An 11845-nucleotide genomic window follows, 5' to 3' on the forward strand; every position below is an offset into this window, starting at 1 on the left:
ACCATTGTATAAACAGTTCCATCGGAGCCAGTGACGTCAGTTGATTAGCACGGCCTTTGTATTGCTAATCAATATACATCTCTGTAGAATTACTGCAGTAGACATTGACGTCATCTGATCCCCCCCCCCCCCTTTGTATCGGAATTGTACCTTTGTCTCTTTGTAAGCCAACTGAAAGACTCAGCAATTATCAATGTATCACCTGAGGGGGGAGAATGGTTTCTTATTGTGTATAAATATCTTTACGTCCCTTTTGTTCCTCAGAGTGTGCCTGCTGCGACCCCTGATTCCAGCAGCCTATCTCCTTGTTGCAAGTAAAATTGCTTAATCTTAACTGTACTGTTATTTGTTACGCTTCTTTCAGTCTAAAAGTCTTACTCAGATGTTAAAGATTTTGACAGTAATTTGGAGGTTCCACTGAGATTGCTTATTCTGACCCCAGTAGGAGCAGACGATGGTAAGTACTTGGTGGATGGCTGAGGGGAAGAACCTAAGTGGCCACAAGTATGATTTTATACTTCAGGATTTTCCCAGCGGTTGCCTAGGTCAAGAACATTCTGCTCCCGCTGGCCCAGATATTGCGATCAGTAAGGCTTTGTACCCCAGGACCTGGTTATTTGTTTTAAAACATTTTCTCTTGAAGATTAAAAACAAGAGAGCGGGGTTTTATGAAAACACAGGTCTTGAAAGTATCTCCACAGTTAAAAAGTGTAACAGCATATACACCGAGGACATGACAGAAACATTTAAATGGTAAAAGGCTGTGCCGCGGACAACCTTGCGTCCTACAGCATGTGTTGGAAACACATTCAAAGTTAGAAATATTTGTACTGAGGGTTGTCGGGGCCAACCAAGAAGGATTCGGCCATAAGTTTAGATAAGTTAGAGTTTTATAAGTAAGGACTCGAGAATTTATCATACAAATACTTATGCTTTAGCTAATTGTAAGTTGTATGTATGTTTAAGAACTGCTGTTACTTCTGTAAACTGAAGCAGCCTGGACTAAGGGATAAGCAATACTCGAGTTTAAACTATCACCCCAGGTTGAAAGAATGGGAACCGGAGCAAGGAAAGCACCAAAGGGCACACCAGCCTGTTTCATGCTCCAGAATTGTGGCCAGTCATCTGTAGGCCATTTAAAAAATTGGGTAAAATGGACAAAAAGGGGGGACTAGGCCATTCCCACGACGGGTCACCTAGAAGAATGCCTGATGGGTAGGGACCCAGGGCGTAAAGGAAACAAAAAGGTAAGTTGGTCAGCATTTGGGGATTGGAAGAGAGAGGCAGAAAGACGCAGAGAAAAGAGTGTAGAAGCCATGCAATAAGGCAATGCCAAATAAGGACAAACAGGGACACAAATTTCCAGGACAGGTAGCTGAGCGCCGAGCCACTGCACTGCAATGATCAAGTAGCGATGAGCAAGAAATGCAGCAAATGTGGTTAGAAGTCCCACCACCATACGTGCCGCCACTGCTCCAACTCCTCGTCGTTGGGGAAGCCTCCCAGTGTTACCGCCCCCACCCCCTCTCCTATCAGACAATGCTAGCTTACTGACAAGCCCGCCAAACGGAGCAGAAGGCAGGCAGGAACCATTACCATCCAGCACCACGAGGTTGGGTACACAGTATGAACAAAAGGCCTTTACAATATTTTCCCGGTGGCCCAGACGGCCAACCAATGCCCACGCGCATAGACCATGGACAAATGCAGAGTTGAGGCTCATGGTTGAGGAAATGGGAAACCCTGACACTGAGTCAGAGAAAGCACTGGACCAACTTAAAACCATTGTTCTCTGCCGTGAACCTAGCATGTTAGATGGAGAAATACTCATTAAGGCTTGGCTAAAAGGCTGGTTCAAAGATTTTGAAATCAAATTCCAAGGTTTTAAAACCCATCGAGAGAGCCTAAATGCAGAATACAACCAGTTTCCCCAAAACCCACATCACCAACCACAAAGGGGTCGAGGGAGATTTAAACAAAGGATCCTCACTAGGAGAGGATTCGGAGGTGACAGGGGACCACTTGGGACACAGACAGACAAAGAGGGCTGTCACACCTGTGGGCAACTAGGTCACTGGGCCAGGGAATCCCCGCAGACAAGCCATGAGGTTGTCATAACTGTGGACAATTAGGCCATTGGGCTAAGGACTGTTCCCAACTAAAACCCCATTATCAACAGAATTGGAAACAGCTCAATGGAAGAGGCCGTGGGAGGGGTGGACACATACCAGGCCACCCGCAATCCAACTATTCGGTCCAGGATCACTGGGGCAGGGAGGGTCACCAGGATTGACCACGACAACTGCCCCTGGTGTCTATAGATCCATATGATCAGCCGACGTTAATGATTAAGGTGAATAGTGAGGAAATTCCTTTTTTTGGTAGCTACCGGGCCCACTTTTTCCAGGCTAAGCAATGAACATTCAGTGGGAAAGGATTGCTCAAACAACAGTTATCGGTGTGTCAGGCACACCACAACTCCTACCACTTTCAGCCCCACTACCCGTAGAGGTTAACGGCCATAGTGAGGAACAGACATTCGTATTATCTAAAGAGGCCCCAGTCAATCTATGTGGTTGAGATCTCTTGTGCAAAATGAACGCTACCATTATATGCTCAACAGAAGGAACAGAGTAGGCGCTTATATTAGGAAGATTCAGGACGTATGAAAGAAAAATGCCGGTAACACAGAAAGTATTTGGCGTGGAATTTAAATTGGGAGTGTACGGCTGTGATTGGATATAGATTTCATTATAAATTCTCGTCAGTCTAACTAGCAAAATAAACGTAGCTCTAGTAGCAAAATTTGCGGTCCAAAGTAACAAAATAGGTCGATCTAAATAAATTAGTTTAGAAATGTGAGGAATAACCAGCAAGGAATAATAGCATTCAAGCAGACGACAGCATTCCATAGATCAGATCCGGATACAGGGCAGCAGTTAAAACGCCTCGAAACTTAAAACTGTTTTTGCAATGTTGGAGACCAAAAGACAGAGAGGGACAGGCAGAGAGAGAGTCGGAGAGACAGAGAGAAAGAGAAAGGATAGTGCTAAATGCCAGAGTTTTCACTGCTATGCGGCTACCAGCAGATAGAAAGAAAGCCATCTCACTAACTCCCAAACCCCGGATATTTAAAGGGGTCAGGCAAGCGATGGGGCTATTCAACTACATTAGGGCCTTAGCATTAAAACAGGCAAATCCAGGTTCGCCCAATCTGTGCTCAGCCAGGATCATGGAGGCAGACAGAGACCTATTGCTTATTTCAGCATTCAATTAGACATATTAAGCGATATACAACCCTGCTACCCTACTACCCAACAGTGAAGATGGCACATCTCACTGTTGTGAGACTGTTACCCACCTAGTAACTAAGCCACCCGCACACCTCGGTGAGGTACCCCTGACCAACCCAGAGTTAACATATTTTGTAGTTGGGTCAGCGCTCAGAAATCAGAAAGGAAAATGCTACACTGGCTATGCTATTGTGTCATCCCATGAAGCCATAGAGGCAGCCACCCTTCCAGATAATTTTTCAGCACAGCAAGCTGAATTGTTGCCCTTGTACGAGCCGGTATATTAGCCACTGGCAAGACAGTAAATATTTATGCCTTTGGGGTGGCCCATGATTATGGACAGATTTGGGATATTCAGCGGATTTCTAACATCATCAGGCTCAACTATTAAAAATGCAGAATTAGTAGACAATCTTTTACGCGCAATTCAGACACCGAAGCAATTGGCAATTTTAAAACATCAGGCCCACACGGGATATAAAGATGGAATTAGTCGACAGTTTCTGATGCTGTTGCACCTTTCCTCAATTAAAGAATATTTTTGTGTGTCCAATAATTGAGGTTTTGAAAGAAAGGTGGGAAGAAATTTGATAGTTGAATGCCTGGAAGAGTATCACTGTAAAGGGCAAAGGAATCTGTATTGGTTTCTAGGATGATGTATAATATGTAACTAATTTACTGGAATCACTGACCTTCAAGGTGGAGGAATTGTAATTGGAATGACCCACACAGTTTGTAGCAAAACAGAGGGCAAGAATCCACACTTAGAATTGTGAAGAATTATGGAATACGATTGGAAAATTAGTGTCACAAAGATAACATAAAATTAAAGAAGGTATCAACTAATGAATCCCATTAAGTTGACGGTGGTTATAGAACCCATGGGTCTTAATTTGGCATCAGCTGATACGAATATTTGCAATTTTTATGTCTGCTTTGCTCGTTCTTGAATTTAAGCCAATGTTGAATGTTTAAAGTCATTTTGTACTTAATCTTACTTTGTAGATATTTATCCGAACCTAGCTGTGAATATGGTTTGATTAATTAATCAACAATAATCAGCAGTAATATGCTTCACAAAGCCTTTTTCCCCATATCTGGTGTTTGGTCAGGATCACTTTTGTCCCTTTCTAAGACACTACTGAAATAAATACATTTAAATGTATTTCTTCAGAAGTCCTTTTTCTTACTGCATTCAATTACTCTTGGACTACAAGCCAGGATATTGAATGGCCTTACAGGGGCTAGTCAACTATGGTTAGGCCATCAGGAGATGACATTTGATTGATGGACGTACCCACCTGATAGATGGCAGTTGGGAAAATAACATCCAAAGAAGGTAAACAACTTGGATTTTGAAGTCCTGCAGTACCAGTGAGGAGAATTTGAAGGGATGTGCGTTTACGAGACCTGCTTTGAGAATGTATGAACAAGGCCTCAAAAGGCTGGGACTGAGCCAGATGTGTGGCTAAAAGGGTCCCTGCTTCCAGGAATCAATGCAGCCAGATGTCAGAGGCAGTTTCTTTACTCAGAGAGTAGTTGGGGTGTGGAACGCCCTGCCTGCAACAGTAGTAGACTCGCCAACTTTAAGGGCATTTAAGTGGTCACTGGATAGACATATGGATTAAAATGGAATAGTGTAGGTCAGATAGGCTTCAGATGGTTTCACATGTCGGCGCAACATCGAGGGCCGAAGGGCCCGTACTGCGCTGTAGTGTTCTATGTTCTATGTTAACGACCCAAATGATGCGTTCATGTTTAGTAGCGTTTCACTTTAGTAGCAATTTCATTCCTCCCAATGCAGCCTCCTGTATAGAGGGGAGGCCAAAAGCAGACTGGGTGACCACTTTGAGCAGCAGCTTTACTCAGTCCGCAACACGCCCCAAATTTCCTGTTGATTGCCATTTATCTCTGCACCTTGCTCTCGTGCCCACCTGTCCACCCTTGGCCTGTTGAATTGCTCCAGTGAAGCTGGAGGAGCAGCATCGCATCTTCCAGTTGGCCACATTTCAACCCTCGGGACTCAACGTTGCATTTGGCATCTTTAGATTTTGATCTATCTCTTCTCTCTTAAAACCCCTTTCCTTTTTTATATTTCATACATGGATTAATTAAATGCAAAGCACGCCCTCCCCTCTCACATCTGACCATTTGTCCGTTATTTCTAAAATTGCTACAGTTTGTTGAATTGTATCCATTCTACCTCCTTTCAGTTCTGTCAGTCAAAGGAATCGAAACGTTAATTGTAAATCTCTCCCGATGAATGCTGGCAGACCTGCAGACTCTCCCAGCATCCTCTGTTCTTTCAGATTCCATCATCCACAGTATTTTGACTGTTTTAGTTTTGATTTTCTTCATCTGGTACTAATGGCATCCCGACACTGACAGTTGATGCTCCCATTTTCCACTATATTCGTTGTCTCCTCGTTGCACGAGATGTGACCGTGTTTCATCAGTAGTATTTTTTCTGTAACATCTACACTGAAGGTGGTCATGTTTCATCAGGAGTAATGATTCTGTAACAGCTATACTGGAGGTGACCATACTCCATCAGGAGTAATGGTTCTGTAACAGCTATACTGGAGGTGACCATACTCCATCAGGAGTAATGGTTCTGTAACAGCTATACTGGAGGTGACCATACTCCATCAGGAGTAATGGTTCTGTAACAGCTGTACTGGAGGTGACCATACTCCATCAGGAGTAATGGTTCTGTAACAGCTATACTGGAGGTGACCATACTCCATCAGGAGTAATGGTTCTGTAACAGCTATACTGGAAGTGACCATACTCCATCAGGAGTAATGGTTCTGTAACATCTACACTAGAGATGGCCATGTTTCCTTGGTAGTGGTGGTACCGCCATACTTACATTGGAGGTCACAGTGCTTCTTTAGCAATCTTTGCCTTGGCGCCCTGGCTCCTTGCCTTCCCTTCAGATGTGCTTTCCCTTGGCTCCCTGGCTCCTTGCCTAACCATCAGACGTGCTTTGCTTTGGCTCCCTGGCTCCTTGCCTTGCCATCAGAAGTGCTTTGCACTGGCGTCCTGGCTCCTTGCCTTACCTTGAGATGTGCTTTGCCATGGCGTCCAGGCCCCTTGACTTACCATCAGATGAGAGGAAACCCTTTCCAGTTCATGATTCCAAGATCATAACGCCATCGAGATCAGACCCGGGACTGAAACCTTTCGGCCCATTCAGTATATTTTACCATTCAACAAAACCCTGGCTGACCTTATGGTAATGAAATTCCACTTCGCAGCCTGCCCACGATGCCTCTTGGCTCTACCTCAAATCACATTTTTCGGGGGAAATGTTTTACTTAATTTTTTTAACATTTCATGCAAAATTACAAAACATACAAACAAAAAGCACTTGACACATCCCCATCACCGCCTTCCAACCCTTTAAACAACAAAAACAAAAATGAAAAGAAACTACCGTTACTTACTCCACCCCCCCCCCCCCCCCCCCCCCACCTCTGAGAGCTACCAATGACCAATTGCCTGAAGTACAATAAAAGCGGTCACCATCTCGGGTAGAACCCTTTAGTCAAACTCCTCTATGTTCGACCTTCACAATGTGCAAAAATTCCTTCAAATCTCTGCGCTACACCGAGGCCCCCTCAAAAACATGAATCATCCTAACCTTAGTGAGGAGCACTCGAAACACCACCTTTAGATGGATAAGGCTCAGTCTCACACAAGACAATGTAGCATTCGCCCTTTGCAACCCCGCACTCCACACCTCCTCCTCCAGTATTGGATCAACCACCTCCATCCATTTGGCTTCCTAATCCTTCCACCGATATTCACACTTCCCAGGGCCCCCTCATACTGCTGGAGGTACCCTCCTCCGACCCTGAACAGTAGAGAATCTTCTCCAATAAGGATGATGGTGGCACCACTGGAAAATCCGTAAAAATAAACTCTCAACAAAGCTCTTCATCTGGAGGCACCTGAACATGTCCGAGCCCAACAGCCCAAATTTCTGCTTCAACTCCTCCAGACAGGCAATCCGCCTCGGGAATGAAAGAATCCCCGCTCCCTCCATCCCGCCCTCTCGACATACACCAAAAGTGGCCTCTGACCAGGTAAGCTTCAACACGTGGTTAGTGCAAATGGGAACCTGCCTTAAAACTGCCCAACTTAAAATGCTGGTGGAGATGTCTCCATATTTTAGCATGGATGCCACTACTGGATTCATTGAGTACCTTGTCGGCGGCAACAGAAGTGACGCTGTTACCATGACTAATGGCTCAAGTGTCAATGCAAACATTAAGGGAGACATGAGACACCCCTGCATTGTAAACCGATGTCAACAAAAGTGCCCGACACTCATGGTTTTGGTTCAAACACTACAAAGACAGCAGGGTAGCACAAGTGGCTAGCACTGTGGCTTCACAGCGCCATGATCCCAGGTTCGATTCCTGGCTTGGGTCACTGTCTGTGTGGAGTCTGCACGTTCTCCCCATGTCTGCGTGGGTTTCCTCCGGGTGTTCCGGTTTCCTCCCACAGTCCAAAGACGTGCAGGTTAGGTGGATTGGCCGTGATAAATTGCTTAGTGTCTAAAAAGCTAGGAGTGGTTATTGGGTTACGGGGATAGGGTGGAAGTAAGGGCTTAAGTGGGTCGTGCAGACTCGATGGACCGAATGGCCTCCTTCTGCACTGTATGTTCTATGTTCTAACTGACAAACACTGTCATGCAGCAACTGCACCCACGGCACAAACCCAGCACCAAAAGCAAACTTCTCCATCGCTGCGAAAAGGCAGGGCCACTCCACCCGGTTCAACGCCTTCTCCATCGCTGCGAAAAGGCAGGGCCACTCCATCCTGTGTGAAGTCTGCACGTCCTCCCCCTGTGTGCGTGGGTTTCCTCCGGGTGCTCCGGTTTCCTCCCACAGTCCAAAGATGTGCGGGTTAGGTGGATTGGCCATGCTAAATTGCCCGTAGTGTCCTAATAAAAGTAAGGTTAAGGGGGGGGGGGTTGTTGGGTTACGGGTATAGGGTGGATACGTGGGTTTGAGTAGGGTGATCATGGCTCGGCACAACATTGAGGGCCGAAGGGCCTGTTCTGTGCTGTACTGTTCTATGTTCTATGTTCTATCCGGTTCAACGCCTTCTCCATCGCTGCGAAAAGGCAGGGCCACTCCTCCCGGTTCAACTTGGCAAGTGCATTTAACAGGGAGATCTGGCGAGATATGTGTGCTCGTTTTCCTTTTTCAGAAGCAGCGACAACTCCTGCCCCAACGTCTCTGGGAGAAAGACCGCTGCAAAAAGCCCCTAAACATGCACAGCAACAACCGAGCCAACTGATTTGAAAACCTCTTCTAAAATTCCACCAAGAACCCATCCGGCCTCAGTGCCTGCCCTGCTTGCATGTTCTTCAGCAGTATCTGAATGTCCTTCAAGCCCAGGGGGGAACACCAGCTCCTCCTGCAATTCCACCCCACCTTGGAAGCTCCAACTCCACCCACCCCCCCCCCCCCCCTTCCAGGAACTCTGCCATCCCTCGTTATTACTCAGCCGGCTGTGTGACCTGTACAACCTCTTATCAAAGGCCCTAAACACTCGTTTCATCTTCTCTGGGGCGGAGTCCAGCCCACCCTCCAAATCTGCAAATCAAAAATGTTCTATGTTCTATGAATATAGGTAGTGAGCCTTCACGGAATTGCTCCAGGAGACGTATTTTACCAATGAAGGAGACTAAAGCTCTACACAGCATGTTTGGTGTTGCCTCTCCAATCTTCTGCACAGTTATATGTTGCTGCTTTTATACACCACTCCATTGCACTAAAGGTCAGCATTTAATTTGCATCAAAATGAATTCCTGTTCCTGCATCTCTCTGTACCTTTGTGTTCTGCAATCCATATGAATTTAATCATATGTCTGTTATTATTCTTCCCAATATTGTGAACGGTCTCAAAATTCCCATCTAAATCAACTTAACATTATTTTTGCACATTCCCTTCACTTATCAAGGTCAGTCTCCGGATACAGACCTTTCCTCTTGATTTCGGTATGGTCAGCAACTTTGGCAGCAACACATTAGCTCACAGCATCCATGTCATTCTGACATCTTGTGAGCCAGTGAAGCTGAAGGATTGATTCTTCTGCCACTCCAGTTGTAACTGTTTGCAATTCCGAGAAGGACCCATTTATCCGAAGTCACTACTTACTGCTTGTTAGCCGCTCTCTGCATCCAAAAATACCACTACTACATCATGAGTTCTGATTTTGCATGGTAATCTGTTGTGTAACACATGGCTGAATGCTCATATTCGCCAGTTCCTTCATCTATGATCAATTTCACTTTCTCTACTCTCTTCCTTTTAGGATACCTGTAGAATCGTTTCCGCTTTTATTCCTATTCCTAGTTTAGTCTCATATTCCAATTTCACCCCGTTCTTAATTTATTAAAAGCAAATTACTGCGGATGTTGGAATCTGAAACCAAAAAGAAAATGCTGGAAAATCTCAGTCAGTCTGGCAGCATCTGTGGGGAGAGAAAAGAGCTAAGGTTTCGAGTCCAGACGACCCTTTGTCAAAGCTGTTATTTTATTTACCATATGGAGGTCTGTTAGAAATTCTCAATTTTCTGTCCAACCATTAATCTTTGCAGAGTTAGCCTGCTCTGCTTTCAATTCAAGAACATCGTCAGCGTCATATGTTCGCCACAGATGGTGCATTTTTATCGGCTAGTTATTTTACAAAATACAATATATATTCTTTGAGATGTATAAAATATCGACTACGGCCATTTGGTCTCTATTTTCTCCCCTTTCAGTGATTTTTTCCACTTCACTTTGTCCTTCTTGCCTTTATGCTTGGCGGTTGTTTATTTCTACTCATAATATTGTGTTTTTAGTAACGTTGTTTCCACATTAAAACTGCAGTATTAAAACCACATTAAAAAGTTGTATAATTATATGGCTGTGTATGCCCTGATTCAGAGTACATTACATAATCCTTTCCATTATATGTTAGCCGCACTAAAACTTGCGCCTCCATAGTGCTCACAGAGCTCACTGCAGTAAGAAAGTGTCCTGAATATATCCTATGAACTGATTCACAAGGCTAGTTTTGACAACTTTCTTGCACAAACTTCGTAGGGATCAACGCTGTATTGAAATGCATTTTATACCAGCTGAAAATATGCGAAGAAGAATGTTCTATGTTCGTTAAACTTTTTTTTTAGAAATTTAGAGTATCCAATTCAGTTTTTCTAATTAAGGGGCAATTTAGCGTGTTCAATCCACCTACTTTGCACATCTCTGGGTTGTACGGGTGAAACCCACGCAGAAACAAGGAAAATGTGCAAACTTGACACGGACAGTGACCCAGACCCGAAATCGAACCTGGGACCTCGGCGCCGTGAGACTGCAGTGCTAACCACTGCACCACGTCCACATGGACAGGGACCCAGAGCCAAAATCGAACCTGGGACCCCGGCGCCGTGAGACTGCAGTGCTAACCACTGCACCACGTCCACATGGACAGTGACCCAGAGCCGAAAGCGAACCTGGGACCTCGGCGCCGTGAGACTGCAGTGCTAACCACTGCACCATGTCCACATGGACAGTGACCCAGAGCCAAAATCGACCTCGGCGTCGTGAGGCAGCAGATCTACCACAGTGCCACCGTGCTGCCCTGTTCAGTTAATTAATAAATTGAAACAACACAGTAACACAGTGTAAAATCTATATTCTTTCTATATTTATCTCCAATGTTCGGATATCACATTGAATGTTGGAGCGGAGTACTGAGCGGTGCCGCGGAAGGAGCAAGTATAGAGGGTCGAAGCGGTGAGCAGAGCGGCGATTAATGCGGCGAAAGGAGTGGCGAGCAGTGTCGCGACAGCGGGAGGAGCGGCCAATGGGAGGGAGTTGTAAGCTGTGCCCAACTGTGACGTCAGCGGCGTCGCGTGAAGGAGCCGGTAGCAGTGAGCGATGGCGGGAAAAGCGCTGAACCAAAGGGTTAACTTTTGAAGATGCTTTTCCAAAGAATGGAGCAAACTATTCCCAAATGCACTCACTGCGTCACTTTACTTATTTATCGCAAAATAACTGCATTTACATTCTTGATTTGAGAAATTATTTTGATCTCGTTTATTCAACTTTGCCGACATTTTAAATTCCATTTGTTGCTGATCCTCTCAGTATTATGTAAGATGTTTCTCACAAGAATTTTCAGGGTTGTAAGATGACAGCATTTAAAGATGGACGTCAGCTTCGCTCTTTTGTTTGTGGTTTTACTCCTTTAAACAAACTTTAAAATTCCATTCTCGAAAGATATGTATTTGTTAATAATTTGAACCTTAGCAGCTCCACTTAATCTCTGGTACAAATTATTTGTAAAATTCGAATTGGATTTCACGTGTATGTTTCCATTTTTGGAATTTGCTGTAGAGACCTTTGACAGGTGAAAGTGACATTTTAAACTATGTTTTAAAAACAAATCTTTGCTCGGCACAAAAACTGACAGAATTTTAAATTAATGTAAATTATTGCCATACTTTTAGCTTCTTCCTCAAATTGTTTGTTTTATTATTAGAT

This window comes from Scyliorhinus canicula, chromosome 6, assembly GCF_902713615.1.
Source record: "Scyliorhinus canicula chromosome 6, sScyCan1.1, whole genome shotgun sequence".
In the NCBI taxonomy this organism is placed as follows: domain Eukaryota; kingdom Metazoa; phylum Chordata; class Chondrichthyes; order Carcharhiniformes; family Scyliorhinidae; genus Scyliorhinus; species Scyliorhinus canicula.